This window comes from Seriola lalandi, unplaced genomic scaffold, assembly GCF_002814215.2.
Source record: "Seriola lalandi dorsalis isolate HSWRI2012SDOR001 ecotype SW California unplaced genomic scaffold, Sedor1 jcf7180002054824, whole genome shotgun sequence".
NCBI classification, from domain to species: domain Eukaryota; kingdom Metazoa; phylum Chordata; class Actinopteri; order Carangiformes; family Carangidae; genus Seriola; species Seriola lalandi.
This window is the reverse complement of record NW_019525377.1, coordinates 55,024-68,780: the sequence shown is the minus strand read 5'-3', so window position 1 is coordinate 68,780 and position 13,757 is coordinate 55,024. Positions and strand designations below refer to the sequence as shown.

The following is a 13,757-nucleotide window of genomic DNA, read 5'->3' as shown; positions in this document are numbered from 1 at the left end:
TCCCCCCCCCCCCCCCCCCCGAATCACACAAGGTCGTGATGTTTTTTTGTTTTTTATCTTTACAACAACAAAGATGCACAAGTTTTCAGTGAGTAATAACTCTGCGGTTTCCTTTATTGTTTTGGTGTTTGCGTGCAGCAGGCAGAGCTGTCTTCACCTGCTGATCACCATGGCAACGCTGAGCACGAAACGCCAACTAAACATCAACGACTTCCCTAAGTTTGTCTTTTACTTTTTCAGTCGTAGAAACCTCCCACTCACACTCTCCATGCGTCTGATCTCTGCAGCTCTGGTGGCACTAAACATGTTTTCACTGTTTATTTTCTGGCTGTGGATAAAAGATGAGGCCAAGAGGTAAATGTGTCAGTGTCGGGCCTCTGCTGTTGGTGAAGCTTTAAATAGAGGTTTCATTGGCAGTCACATCACTTCTCTCTCTCTCTCTCTCTCCCTCTCTCTCTCTCCCTCTCTCCCTCCCTTCAGTCCAACTCCTTCAGTCCGTCTTGAGACAGTGATAAACACAAACTCACAGCTCCAACTCTCCTCTGACATTCTCGCTCATTTGAAGCTTCGCTTTCCTCCCCGATGACATTTTTTTTCTTCTTTCTTCTTTCGAGATTCATATCCACGTTAAAATGCACATGCGCTATCCGAACTTAAGATGGGGGGGGTGTTATCAGTCTCGCCCCACTCTCTCCTCTCACACTGTCTCTCTCTTGCAAAATTTGAAGGCGATTGGAGGATGGAGATTTGGTTCTTGTTTTCAGAACTTTTTGTGTGTGTGTGTGTGTGTGTGTTTCAGTTCGGTGACAGATTGCCAGTCAATCTTTAGCGGAGTCAGACACTGCAGGACAGTTGCAAAAAATACAAAGTCGAGTGAGTTTAGGCGTTGTAATCCGTGGTATTTAAAAGTGATGAAATGATTGTCACAGGAGGAGAGTTTGAATCTGTGGTCAGTGTGGAGTTAAGTACCTTTTTACTGCCCCGCACACACACACACACACACACACACACACACACACACACACACACACTCTGAGTAAGAGTTCAGTATGATCTGTAGTGACTGTCATGACTCCTCAGCCCACTAGGGGCACTTAGGCCAAGTGTTTGAATGTGTTGCTGTGTATTCATGAGGTGCTTTGCATCTGAAAGCACCTTCCTGAACAGTGAGTATACATCCTGAGGGGGGTGGGGGTGGGCGCAGTTCATTCAATGTCAATGTAAATAAAAGTGTCAGCAATTTCAATAAAGTTCAGGGGCCGGTTGCACAAAACACTCTTTAAGTTTTCTCCTTGAGGTTTCCTTAAAATGTTCACGTAAGCATTTAAGATTTTCTCCTCATCTTAGTCTTAAACATAAGGGCCAGTTGCAAAAAACACCTAAAGTTAAGATTTTCTTTAAAGTCTGAGTTCCTCCTTATCTTGGTCTTATACTTAAGAAATCACTTAAGGTCAACCAAACTAAGAAAAAAACTAAAGGTACCTCTGACTCTCTATTAACCACCAACCAACATCACAAGGTTTATGGTAAAAAATCAACGCGAACGCATCCCGAGCTTCTCAAAAGTGATAACAGGAATCACACGGTAATCCCAGCAAACAAGCAGTCTCCATGGAAACTCTCTCTCAAACTCGCTCTCAGCTGAGGAGAAATTAAACCTTAAGTGTCATACTCAAGTAGAAAACTGAAGGTGTTTGGTGCGACCATTCCCAGTTCTTTGTGCTCTCTCTTTTAAAGTGAGTCTCATGTTTAAAAGCTAAATGAGAGTTGCTACGTATCGTGCCGCTCTACATAGCAACACTTCTGTTGCATCATTAGTCTGAGATGCTAATAACAACATACGAGTCCCACTCTCTTGGCCGGAGCCTCCTCTTATCACTAATATAAATGATTGCCTGTTTAATTTGGCTCAAGGCGTCACAGCAGTTGGTGAAGACTGTTTGCTCTGGAAATCCGAAAGTTTTGTTCCCTCTCCAACACTAACTGACTCCTGGTTTGAGGTCACTTCGCTTGATTTGGCAGAGAATTTAAAAGCGACACACACATACTGAAAAATACATTTGGCCATTAATAACTTTATGTTCGACTGCAGGCGCTAAGCAACGGTCCTTTTCTCTCTGAGGCCAGATTACGACTCCAGATCGATTCTTGAAGTGTCAGTGTTTTTTCCGCAGAAAGTAGGGCAGAGGTCAGAGTGTAACCGACACGCATGTCTTATCTATGAAGGTAAACATGGCGCAGAGCTGCGGGAAGATTGTACAACAACTCCAGCGGTGACGGCGGACAATCAGTCACCACGCACACTTGCACACAGCCTGCCCCCCTTGTGATTGGCCGGTTCTGTCTGATGGCTGGGACTGTTGTTTTCAGCAGTGGCAGACAGTGATGTCAGTTGAGACATCAACAAAGAGCGAAAGAAAGAAAGCGTGTGTGTGTGTGTGTGTGTGTGTGTGTGTGTGAGAGAGTGAGAGTGTGTGTGTGTGTGTGTGTGTGTGTGTGTGTGTGTGTGTGAGAGTGAGAGTGTGTGTGTGTGTGTGTGTGTGTGTGAATGAGAGAATTACGGACAGACCTCTCTCTCCCATCGCCAACTGTCACCTCTTCTTGAGCTCTTTTCTTCCTCTTCCATCTTTTCACTTTCATAACAAGAGTTGATGAATTTGTAAAAAAATGTTTTATTCCTCTTTCATTTCACATTTCATCCACTCATCTTTACGTCTGTTTAAGAGTGAAAATCGCCTTTCTTGTTTTGTTTTTCTCAACATGGTGCAACTTTTTCTTTTTTGTAAGTCCCTGCCCTTTCCTTACCGTCTGGTTCACTTAATTTATGTTGACCCAGATGGTTGGTGGATGGACACGTCACCGTAAATCTCGTGACACACAAGAAGCTTGCTTCCTGCTACCGCTTGGCTCGGCTGGTAGCCTTCTGCCGGGACTCTTTTCTGTCCAGACTCGTTCATAGCGTTCAAAGGGAGCCCCGTCCCCTCAATCTTCCTGCGTTGTCTTTGACCGCCCTGGACGCCTCCACTTCCACTGAGCGGATGAGCAGATGGCGCCCTGGCACAAGCGTTTACTGGACGGATAGTTGTCTCTTTGTTGTTTCTCCTTAGTTACGTCTTTGCCACTTGTTGTCTTTAAAATGTCTGCTGTTGGGATGTATGTAAAGGGATGTGAGAGGAGGAGGAGGAGGAGGAGGAGGAGTTGGACTGAGGTTTGGCTTATTTCCTGTATTCATATGTCTGGCTGTGCAGAACACTGCTGCCCCTCCATCACCATTAAAACCAAATGGAGGGAGAGGTCACCACTGACTGGCTTCACATCAAAGTCCAATGTTGGCAAAACGTTTTCATCCACAGTTTGTAGGAGTTTTGGACTCGGACGTGATAATTAAGATTTCAAACTGGACTCGGTCTGTCAGCAGTGAAATGACACTTAGACCCTGTGAACCCTCATATTTTTACATATTCCCTCAATTAATCTCAAATTTTAAACTGTTCAACAGGCGACGTTACAAACTTTATCCTCTGACTGTTTGTTGCAGCACAGTTTTGACGCCTCGTTTTCACAATTACTTCATTTTATTCCATTCTCTAATACTGGTAAAGATTCTTGTCCATTTTTTTCAGCTGATTTGGGCCATAAACACTGTTCTGCTCAAATCTTGCTTTAGTCTGAAGTGATACTTGTATATCACCTGAATATTGATTGATTGATTTAATATTTATCTGGCACTTCATATAAATAGAGAGCGAGAATGAGTCATGAACATTTTTTCGTTTTACTTGAGAAATTGAATCATTCTGTCGCCGTAGTGAGAGTTGAAGCAGTGATGTCTGTCGTTAATGTTTGTCCACTGCTGCTGATAACTCACTTCATACATTAGCAAACCCTGTGTATCCTGCCGGCCTGGGTGTCTCAGCGAACACCGGCACTCGCACTAATTCTTCACGTTCACACAATAATGCGCCGAGCAGCGGCGAGAAACACACCTCAGACTGCAAATGAAAGTCTAGAGTTCAACAAAGAAAGGACCAGAATTTGTTCAGCTTCATTTTAGCCGATACAATTAAAATACCTGGATCGACCCGGATATGGAAATATGAATATTTTCTGTTGCCATCAGCGCTGCATGATAATAGTGAAAAGCTGCATTCAGAATGTTTGGTGGTTTTTGTTAAATAACTGCCAATTATTTATTGAATAATAAATGAATACGGTTCAGAAAACGGTTTTCCACTAGTCTTCATGCAGTTTGCACATGATGCTCATGTAATGACAGGTTTGTTGTCAGAAGTGCAACAGCAGCAGGAGAGTCTGTGATAGCCCCACGGTTTGTGTACCCCCTGAGTGGGGAGCCTTTGTGTGTTTGTGCGTGTGGGTGGATGTGAGAGAGAATGAGTGTGTCACTCAGTGTGTGTGTGTGTGTGTGTGTGTGGCATTTCCCAGGGGTTGTGTGGCTAATGTGTGCTGTAGGCTGTGAAGTGGAAACTAAATGGAAAGAAATAGTGGAACCCACAGCCACAACCTCCCCAAGGTCAGGACACACACACACACACACACACACACACACACGTACCACCCACGTGCACACACACGCACACACACACACACACACACACACACACGCACTTACACATTAGATCCACACATTAGAATACTACATGAACACATTTTAGATTTCTGCACAAGTGCTCCCAGATATGTCAATCCACACACACACACACACACACACACACACACACACACACACACACACACAGACGCACACACAAACACACATGCACACACACAGACAAACACCCACCACAAACAGAAGTTGATGTACTAAAGTTGATAAGTATCTTCTAACTTTTGCTCCGTTTTATCTTAAATTATAAAATAATAAAGACCCAATCTGTTTAGTGACCTCAGGCTGCGAGGCTGTGACTTTAGCTCCGAACTGTTCAGGCCAAACTTCAGCTCACTGGGGATGTGTGGAGGCTTTTTTATTTTTTCTTTTGAAAGTTGGTTTTCACTTTGATCGTAGTCACACTCCATGTTCCGGTCGGTGCCTGATTTAAAAATATTTTTGTTATTGTTTCTGCCCTCTGGAGCCGTGGACCGTCGTGATGTGAGTGCACGTATTACAGGTGAAACGAGACAGTTTCTCTCTCTCTCTCTCTCTCTCTCTCTCTCCCTCTCTCTCTCTCTCTTTCTGTCCTTATGTAAGAAACATATTGAGTTGCCAGTCAGCCAGTTTAGTTAACAGCAGTGCTCAGCAACCGTGTTGACTGCCTCAGGGGCGAGCGGCCAACAAACAGATGTGAACCGAGAGAAAGAGAGAGAGAGAGAGAGAGAGAGAGGAAGAGCTGTGAGGGCAGGTGGGGGGGGGGAGAAGAGTCAGACATGATTTCTGTTTCTGATTTCACCCCCTGACTGACTGGCTGAATGAACGGATGAAAAAAAAACCAAGCGTCCGTACGGGCAGACAGTGCCCAACGTCAGCTTAACGGCAGCCACTGTGGCGAACGCACAACTGAGGGACAAGGGCCACAAATGCCAAACACGTCCACTGCTGGGCACTCTTTAAAAGGTAACCCACCACTAACCAAACCCCCCCCCCCCCCCCCCTGTACGCTCACAAACACACACATACACAGCAAAGAGGGGAGGGGAAAAAAAAAAGGAGTCCATTGTGTTTCTGAGCTTTAGATTTCATTTGGAAAAACCACTCAGGCTGAAAATTTAGTTTTTCTGATTTTCTTCCTCTCCCCCTTTCTCCTTCTGGTTTAATGGGTCTCCCTCCCTCCAACAACACAAAAAAGACAGAAAAAAGGAGACTTCACACTCTTCCTCTCTCGTCCTTCTGGAGTCGGTGAAATTATGGACAGGGCTCTGACATTGTGTCCACACAACGGAGCTCTTAAATCTCCCCCACTTTCTTTTAGTATTATTATCATTTTCAACGGTTTCCAATTGAACTCTTTTCAAAGGCCCCTTTCAGAACCATATTTAGGTCATTTGTTGCGCTTGAACCCAACCTGCTCCCTGGCTCTGTATGTGTATGTGAGTGCTGAATGGCAGCTATAAGCCTGGGACGAGGGGGGGTCTGCTTTTCTCAGGGTCGGACAGGCCTCTCCTGCTCGGTCACACACCTCCCCTGTGTTATTTATCACTCTTCCTCCTCTCTGTGTTTCCTCCTCTCCGAAGCCACTCTCAGACGTGGGGCTCTGTCACATTGCGGGAAAACATCACCAGGAAGTTCCTTCGTCGGCCGGGGGTCGAACGTGGCGGGGCCGTTACAGATGCAGGTGCAGCGCTGTTGGAGAACAGCTGTTATTTGGAAAATAATGTCAGAGCAGAAAAATCACACAGGCTGCGTAAGCGGTGAAATATAAAACTGTTAAAACTTTTTGATGTTGCCTGTTTATCCTCGCAGCTTGATTGTCAATCGCCCTCATTACAGTGACTGGTACTTTTCAGTAATGTCCCAGTTACGTTTTCTCATGAGTTTTCTTATTTAGTAGATAACGACATACATTTCTGTTGCCTCACTGTTTCCGCAGCTGAACAAACAGAAAAAAGTGAAAACACAACTTTAATGCTGCGGTTTTTTTTGCCACATGGGGCAGTGGCACTAACTGTAAACACAACAGTTTGGCGTAGTTCTTGCAGCAAACGTGTCAGGAATAAAATGTGTGTTTACGCATCCAGCAGACACAGAGCAACATCAGCATTCATACGGAGTTTTACTTCTGTCCACCTGATGAATTTAAGTCCAATATTCACTCTTATCTGGCTCATAAGCCGCTGAATGCTGCAACACAACGTTCACCTGCCAGTTTTGCTAACTTTGTTTTGTCCGTTTTGACACTCGGAGCTGAACGCGCACAGTGCTGTGGATTTATCCCAAACAATGAGCTGAAAGACTCTAAAATCCTTTCACATTACACATAATCATCTGATGCACTGTTAATCTAAAATATTGATTGGTGCAGCTTTAACATTCACACTGAACACACACATACATTGAAGTGACCCCCCCCCCCCCCCCCGGTTCTTTAAAAGAGAAAATCAAGCCGGTCTTAGAAGTTACACCAATGTTAAAACATACACTGACATTTAGAATAGCAACAAAAAAAGCCCAAGTTTATCTGTTTAAAAAGCTTCTTTTGTCCAACTAATGTCCTTAAACCAAATATATAGGTTTGAAATTAGATTTTTCTTCTTATTATTAAAATTGTTGATTAATTTCAGTAATGGGACTGTATTGTATTACTGTCCGGAGTTTTTGCATCAACGGTGCAACTTTTAAAGGAAAAACAACGGCGGGTCTTTTCAGGCACGGCGCTGACATCTCAGAGGTGCTCGGTCTGAAAGGGGCTTTTGCTCCTGAACATCCTGCTCCCACTTCACCCAGAGAGGAGAAAGCCACCATCACACTCCAGTGTCTGACCTGAATATAACTTTTAGAAAAAGAAGTGGACAAACACTTCAAGGTCCAGTTAGTAGCTGTTCTGGATTGTTCATCAGCATCAGGAGACGGAGTCGGCTCTAGTCGTCATGGAAATGTAGACGTTCAAATTTCCGACTTTAGAGTTTATACTCGACTTTGGGGTCAAGACTGAACTTTGAAACTCAATTGTAGAAAGTATCATATGGTGGTTTTCAGTCAGACTGACCCTCAGAGACGCGTATGTGTTGTGTGTAAGTTGCTTCTTCATAGACGGACACATGAGCCTGTGTTGTGATGCAGGATTTCTTTAGGCTTTTTATGTTGCTGCCTTTGCGGCGGTCGATAGTAACCGATGTCCATGAAGCGCTGGCACCTCGGACAGTGTTTCATCTCTGTCCTGAATGATGAAGACATGTTTCCTGTCTCTGTCTGTCTCTGGTTTCCACTCTCTCTCTCTCTCTCTCTCTCTGGTCGCATTTCGACCCGCGACAGTGACTTCTGCCACGTGAGGCCGACTTCAGTCACATGTTCCTCACTTTCATCCTCAGCAATGGTCCCATATGTTTGTCAAAATGTGTATGTTGTGTGCTTTTTTCCGGCCCGATTTGTTCCCATGCCTTCTCTCCAATGAGCCCCGTTCTCCCCGGGGGTCCGAGCCGAAGCCTCACGCTATTTATACAGACCCAACAGCTGGGGCCCTCCCAGCCAAAGCAGTGAGGGATGAGGGGTCGGGGGATGGGTAGAGGAATTATCATGGAAACTTCAGGTTAAACCAAGCGTTGGAAATGTCTCTCTGTTCCCTCTTTTCTTTTTTACTCTCTTGTCTTCCTCTCCATCATTTGTCTCTCTCCCCTGGGTGTCCACAGAGTGGCCAGCTCAGGTCAGCCGGACCACCGCACAAACATCCCTCACTCCTTTGAGTCTCGTTTCCCCGTCTTCAGTCCCTCCTTTATCTCTATGTTCGCTTCTGCTTTTTTACTCTCTCTGCTGCTGATGTTTTCTCCCTGTTTTTCCTTTCTGAATCACACTTTCTTCCCCTGCTTCCAGTTAAAGACCTTGCTGTTTTGGACTGAACATGAAAGGGCGATTTTCCCTCCAACTGCGCTTCAACACATTTTGTTCTTTTGTTTGCGCCGGACAAAGCCGACCTGCTGTTGCAAAACTGAGCTTTTTTGTGTTTCTTCCCTTTTCTCCTGCTCCACGGCTCCTGCGGTGCTTGTCCCATTGTGAACCGTCAACCCTGTGACGCTCTGTCCTCGCTGCTCTTCCCCTTCATGTACTCTGTCCTATCTTCCCTTCACTTCTCTTATCATATCTTCTCGGGACCTTTCTACCCTCCACGCTGAGCTCTTTCCTCACATGCACCGCTCAGGAGGGAAGAGAGAGTCGGGCTTATCGATGCCTCCTTCAGTTCGAGGCCCCTCTCACAGTCAGACGTCCCATCATAGGCATGCTGAGCTAACGAGAGGTGAAGAGATATTAACCTAATTGCTGTAAGGGACAGATATATAGATCGAGGGGGATGTAATAAGCCCAGATGCGACTCTTGGCTCCCTGTGAGATTAGCCCTTCGGTGTAAGAGCAGGTTGATGCGTGGATATTATAAGACAAGACGTCATGCTGAGGCTGGCAGCTTCATACATCTTTTTTAAGATTTTACATTTATATACTAGGTTAAAGCCCAAATCACCACTTTTATAGCATCTTAATGTCAAAGTCGTATGGATGGTCTGAGTGAAAGTGACAAATCAAAGTGTGGGCCTGAACTGAAGCTTCTTTTGTTCTAAGGAAATCTTGAAGACAACAGATATTGGAAAGTGATTCCTTTAAGTATAAGAACAAGATAAACAGAAAACCTGTAATACTGTGAACATTTAAGGAAACCTTAAGGAGAAGACTTAAGGAGAAACCTTAACTCAGACTTAAAGGGAAATCTTAACTTAAGATGTTTTGAGTAATTATGTTTTCGGCTGGTTGCTCTCATCAGGGTCTGAACCTTGTTCTACGTGCGAATTCTCAAAGTTCTCAAAGGATTTAATTCCTATATAAACAGTAAAAATATAGAATATGGTTCTGCAGTCAGCTTTGAAGTTATCTTTCTTTTCTTGGGAACGACAAAGTGCAGCAGAGAGCGCCGTCCCTTCAGTTTTGACTTCTCTTGTATTAAGGTCAGTTATGGGTGAGACTGGTGTTTGCTTGACCTCTGCTTTTGGAGTTTGCTGTTTTTGTCTCAGTGTGTGTGTGTGTGTGTGTGTGTGCGCGCGCGCGTGCGTGCGTTCACTTCAAAGTGGACTAAAGTTGCACAAGCTCCTTATTTGTTTGAGTATTGTGACGTGGTTTGAACTGGTTTGGACAAACGTCAGGAAAAAGCGGGTCAAAATTTTCTTCAACTTATACTGAAGACAAACCACAGACAAACTCAATGTCCCATTCACACCTATGAGCTTCATCTATGGACAATAGGAGGAATAAATACAGGCAGTCGACAGTCGGTGTTTATTGTTTATTTAAACAACTTTGTGCACAGTTTTCTAATGTCTCGCTGAATATTAATTGTGTTTCATTGGCATTTTGGATCAGAGGACAGTCTGGGCCCATAAAAGAAAAGGCACAGCAGAGATATATCTGCCATGAGTCTGCAGTGATATTTGAATTTATTTGTCAACACAGATAAGAACGCTTTGAGAAAAGAGAGAAAAAGCACGAGAGGAGATGAAAACCCACCGATCTGCTGCGAGTCATCGGCTCCCGAAAATATTTCTACTGCATCTTCCAAAAGACGCCGGGATATTTTCTCCTTTACACTCTCACAGTTCAGTTTATTTATTTAAACCCCAGACTTTTAAGTGTGGACTTTCTATGGGACCCCTACTGTTACTTAAGCAGCATTTTGTTATTGGAGCAAAGCTTTAAACACCAACAGGAGATTAATAATTCTACAAATGAACAAAATTAACAAAAATACACCTGCTTGTTTTTATCAAAATCTTTAGTTTTTACTGATTGCTTTCCCTACAGTCCAAACAGAGCTGGATTAAGTTACAGTCTAACGCAAATTGAACAAGCCCTGTTGCTTCACATTAAAAGCTTTCCACCCGCAAACCAGCTGGATGCTTTTATTGTGAAGCAGCTGCAGGAAATGCAAATGCAGTTTGCTAGTTGGAGTTAAAAGAACTTCTGACACTATAAACTGTGAGATGAAGAGATGTGAATGACAGGCCATGACCTCCAACATGCCATCACGTTAATCAACACTTTTACCTTATTGTCATGTTGCGTTGACGGCTGTGGATCGCAGACAGTCGTTTTTAAAACATCCCTCAGTAAAAGCATCCTTTGCTGTTTGTTGTCCGATTGTTATCTGCTTGCATTCCTTGCTTTAACTAGAGCAACATAAAAACAGTCTGCGGCAACATGGTACAGCTACAGTTACACACACACACACACACACACACATGCACACGCACACGCAGAGGTGTGCACAGGTCAATATGTATACGTTTGTGCTGTGTTCAATCACAGTCTAATTTTTAGCTTACCTTATCTGGGTGTAAAGCCACAACGAGCTGCCTCCCTAATTACAGCATAATGTGCTTAAGCTCATGCTGCGAGCCCGTTTTATTACCTGCTTGATTTAAATGTCTAATACAAGTTAGGAAATGTGAGACCCAAGCTACATTAATCTTCAAATTACTGCATATTTGTTACGGCCATCAGCGAGGATATTGGTTTGTCGGAGCTCGAGCTTAAAACCAAAGCGGAGAGGGAAGCCTCCCTGGTCTTATGCTCTGTCTTTTATTTCTCACTCTCCCTTTGAACGTCGGGGGAAAAGTCGTCATCTGTTGTTTGTGTTGAATGTTCAGTGATGAACTTTAGGATCAATGTCTGTGTTTGGCCTCAGGCTCACATGTAATGGATGTTGGCATGTGTTTGGATGTTAACAGGAACGCCTTGAGGAAAGAGGAGATCCATTCTGACCTTATCAGTGTCCTGCTCCCTGCCCTCCTCACTCTTTGTCCCTCCTCACTCTTCAACATTAACGGTGGCTTGTCCCTGTTTACGAGTTACAGCAAAATGGCAACCACAAAATCTTTCTGGTCGCGTTAGTCACAGTGAAGCATCAAAAAGCGAGAAAACAACTGCATCGCCTCCTCTTCCACAAAACTGTGCCTTACATCTGTCATCTGATGAGGAGCAGGACAGACGACATTTACTGTGCGGAGTCTAAACAAAACCACCTCGTCGCACGGTCCACTTACTTGCTTGCTTTGGAGCTTTTGACTGTGTTTCTTGGTCTTCATGAGGAGTTTTCTCTTCCGTCATAGACTTGTGTTCAGCTCTCCATCATTCTGGGTCGGACCTGTTCTCCGTGTTGGATCAAAAGCTGAGCTTGTCAATTTGTTCCCTGATGGTGGAAACAGCTGTTGACAAAAACAGTCTCAGCTCAAGGTTCACTATCAAAGTGCAAACAGGTGACAAATTAACTGGAAACTGGAAAAACTAGTGGAGAAACAGGACGATAAAGCCCCCATCCATAAGACAGGAGGGGTCACTGGTTCGATGAGTGTGGAAATGCCTTCACAGTCACTAGATCTCGAGCCAGTTGAACAGCTATGGGAGGTTTTGACCCGACGTGTCTCCACCACCATTATCAAAACACCAACGGAGGGAATGTCTTTAGTTTCGTATAGATCCCTCCAGTAGACTTCAGAGACTTGTAGCGTCAAGGCCATGGAGCGTTGAAGCTGTTGTGGCAGCACATGGCGGTCTACTACCTTGCCCAGACACTTTAATTTGTCACCTGTCCAAATACTGTGTTAATCAGTGAGCTTTAGAAGTGCTGGTAAGTGCATTTGTTTATCTTTGGCTAGTTGTTTGCTCCAGTTTCCAGTCTTTATGCTAATCCAAGTTAGCTGTTATCTAGCTCTAGCGTGATATCTACATGAGACTGTTATTGATCTTCTCATCTAACTCTCAGCAAGAGAGCAAATAAAGGCATTTCCCAGTAGGTAGAACTGTATTCCTTTAAATTAGTTTGTCAGGTTTATCCATAGTCTGGAACTTTTTCCCACTTGGATTGTGTTTCAGTATAGATGACAGAGCTGTCACTTTTTCAGAAAGTCAGGTTTGAATAAATCAAACTCATGAAATTTTGTAATCTACATTGTTAAACCATAGACTATAAATAAACACGGACACCGCCTCGGTGACATCACCCATAGGTTTCAGAAGAGTGGTTTTTGAAGCTCAGAGTTGGCTGCTCTGCCGTCGCCATCTTGGCAGTGCCTGATTCCCCCCCACCCCCGTTAAGCAGCTCCATGTCAGCTTCAGTTTTCAGCCCTGGAAGTTGCTGCTTGTGTTGAACCCAAAATACTTCCACACGTACTGCTTCTCAGACGCTTCAGTGTGGTGATTATCCAATCAGCACGGCTATGCTCGCTGGCATCCTCCTCTGTTTTTGCTGATTAGATTGTTTTACTGATCAACAGGCAGCAGGTCAAGTTGATTGTGAATTTTAAGAGCGCGCAGCAGGACTGTTCATTTTAATTTTTGATAAGTCAGGAACTTCAGGTTAATCTTTTCCCCACATTTGAATGAAAATTTGAATTTCAAATAAAAACTGACATCCCTGACACAGACATATTTCTCTGTTAATATTGTGAGCCAAACATTAAATAGAGATTTTATAATGGCTGCCGTACAAGCCAAATAGTAATTTCATCAGTAATTTGAGCATCAATCAAATCATTATTTCACACAGAAGCATTAGGCGAGACAGAGAGTTAGCCATAACACCAGACCATCATTTTCAGATAACGCCTTTCAGAAGCGGGCGTTTTTGAAAAGCACACAAAGCCAAAAGAGCTGTGATAAAAACAGATGCGGTCTTTATTAACCCATAAGCAATTGTTTTTTTAATAGATGTAAATCCAAACCGAACAAACCCAGCCAGTCCCCGAGGCCTGTTAAGAGGAGATCCTTCAGACATAAATACATGATTCATCTCAGTCCTGCACAGCACTTAATAAACCATCCCGTCAGTGCAAAGACTTACTTGTGTGCAGTGGGCGGATGTGGAGGTGCTCTCAGGAGCAGGGTGTGAGAACCATTCAGGAACATCAGCAGGCTTCAGCGCCGCTGAATACGAAAGTCCTCCGCAGGCCGGTTCTTCTGTAGCGAGCGACACACAAAGAAACAAGTGAGTATTTTAACAAGTTGGTGTTATTTTCAGCAGCAGCATCTGTGCTTCTCTAATTAGAGTTAAATGACCTAACATAATAGGGCAATTAGTTAACGAAACAAGTCTGCCCCCCCCCCACCCCCA

At 44.1% G+C, this 13,757-nt stretch overlaps 1 protein-coding gene across 2 annotated transcripts in view; it reads left to right on the top strand.

The window, feature by feature from the left end:
* The window catches only part of slc6a9 (solute carrier family 6 member 9), a 70,578-nt gene that overhangs the window by 13,079 nt on the left and 43,742 nt on the right, over positions 1-13,757 (top strand). The window lies entirely within an intron of this gene.